The sequence below is a fragment of the Cavia porcellus genome, unplaced genomic scaffold (assembly GCF_034190915.1).
Source record: "Cavia porcellus strain 051 isolate PalLab524CR breed Dunkin Hartley unplaced genomic scaffold, mCavPor4.1 scaffold_5, whole genome shotgun sequence".
NCBI classification, from domain to species: domain Eukaryota; kingdom Metazoa; phylum Chordata; class Mammalia; order Rodentia; family Caviidae; genus Cavia; species Cavia porcellus.
The window spans coordinates 47,630,332-47,632,663 of NW_026947488.1; the positions used below are offsets into that span (position 1 = coordinate 47,630,332).

Genomic DNA, 2,332 nt, shown 5'->3' on the forward strand with positions numbered 1-2,332 from the left:
ACACAGGATATTAAAAGCTGATAGAGAAAAGAAACAAATGACCTACAAAGGAAAGCCCGTCAGAATCATAGCTGACTTCTCAGCACAAACAATGAAGTCAAGAAAAGCTTGGAGTACTCCAAGTTCTAAAGGAAAACAATTTTCAACCCAGATGGATGTACCCCACAAAACTATCTTTCAAAATTGATAGAGAGGTCAGCCATCTTTCAATTGTGTCCGCAGCCGCTGCTGTGCCACCGTCACTGTCTAACGCCAGCGCCGCCTCTCTCGCCGAGCTCCAGCCAAAGGAGAAGGCGTAAGGAGGACCTTGTACCATGGCTCGTACCAAGCAGACTGCCTGCAAATCCACCGGTGGTAAAGCGCCCAGAAACAACTGGCTACAAAAGCTGCACGTAAGAGTGCGCCCTCTACTAGAGGGGTGAAGAAACCTCCTTGTTACAGGCCTGGGCCTGTGGCACTTCGTGAAATTAGGCGTTATCAGAAGTCCACTGAACTTCTGATTTGCAAACTTCCTTTCCAGCGTCTGGTTCATGAAATTGCTCAGGACTTCAAAACAGATCTGTTCTTCCAGAGCACAGCTATTGGTGCTTTGCAGGAGGCAAGTGAGGCCTATCTGGTTGGCCTGTTTGAAGACACCAACCTGTGTGCCATCCATGCCAAACGTGTCACAATTATGCCAAAAGACATCCAGCTAGCACGCCACATTCGTGGAGAACGTGCTTAAGAGTCTACTATGGTGGGAGACATTTCATGCTCAAAAAATTTTTTTCTCTTCTTCCTGTTATTGGTAGTTCTGAATGTTAGATATTTTTTTCTCATGGGGTCAAAAGGTACCTAAGTACACGATTGTGAGTGGAAAATAGGGGACAGAAATCAGGTATTGGCAGTTTTTCCATTTTCATTTGTGTGTGAATTTTTAATATTCATGCGGGGATGGAAAGCATTAATGCAAGTTGAAATGTTTCAGTGAACAAGTTTCAGCACTTCAATTTTATAATAATTATAAATGAAAATCTTAAATTTTTCTGGACAATGCCAGCATTTGGATTTTTTTTAAAAACAAGTAAATTTCTTATTGACAGCAACTAAATGGTGTTTGTAGCATTTTTATCATACAATGGATTCCATTCAGTCATTATACTTTTCTAACTGAATTGGCTTACATGCTAGTACATGTTTTTAATGTTGTCTGTCTTTCTGTGCTGTTCCTGTAAGTTTGCTATTAAAATATATTAAACTGTAAAAAAAAAAATTGATAGAGAAATAAATTGGCAAGCTATAGAGAAAGTAGACCAGCAGTTTTCTGGAATGAGGGAAGGGATTATTGTAGTCAGAGGTTGTGAGAACAATTAGGATCAGGACACAAAATGTATAATATTTTTTATGATGGTCACCCAGAGTTAACACAAGAAAGCACAAGAAATCTGTGCACAGCACAAGACCCAGAATATTCAGCTAAGGGCCTGGATCCCACAGCAAGGCTTCCCATGAGGCCAACTGGACGTCCAGAGCCCACAAGAAGAACTCAAGCCAGTCTGTTTTACAGATCCGTGCTGGGAAGGTCAAAAGGTCAGCGGCGGAAGCCAGAAAGTCTATGCAGTGGGGTGAAGGAGCTGTGCTGGTGGGCTGAATGTTCTATGCTGAAGCCGAGAAGTCACACTCACAACAAAGGCCAGGACTGTCCTGAAAGGCACCACAGCCATCCTCAGCAACACGGAGGCCCCGAGCTCCTCTGACAATAAGCACAGTCGAGTACATGCCAGGAAGTGAGTGTGATGAGTTTCTCCTGGAGATTTAAGGGCACATATCTTCCCCTCTGGAGCCAGGAGATGATACTTGATGTAAGGGCCAGAGCTCTCCCAAAGTGAACCACAGCCACTCTCACCAACAAGGTCTGGAACTCCTCCAATGACAGTGGTCGAACTCAGACTGGGAAGGCCAGTCACGAGGAGCTCCTCCAGGAGAACCAAGGGCTCCAACAGCAACACATAAGAGAACTCACAACACCCTGTTTCTCCTTCTCCGAGTCTCTATTTAAGCTGGCAATTTTCCTCAGGTGGAACACCTATGCTCAGCGCTATGCTGATTTAATTCTACTGGTGTTGACTGTTATAATCTAAGCCCCCCTAACTATCCTAAGGTCTGTTCTAAGGTATAAGCCCACCTGCGGCTTCCCCTCCCCTTCTCCCTTCAAATCTAACTAGGTTAAGTTTTAACTTCCTAAAGGCCATAAAATAAAGGCCTGAGGTAATAGCTCCTGACAACGGGTCTTCCCTATCCAGTAGCCCATCACAAATTGTGTTAATTGCATTAGATTGTATTAGATTGTACA

The 2,332-nt window shown here is 43.8% G+C and overlaps 1 pseudogene; it reads left to right on the plus strand.

The window, feature by feature from the left end:
* Positions 1 to 299: 299 nt before the first annotated feature.
* LOC111753430 (histone H3.3A-like) lies at positions 300 to 1,252 on the plus strand (annotated as a pseudogene).
* The last annotated feature ends 1,080 nt before the right edge of the window (positions 1,253 to 2,332 follow it).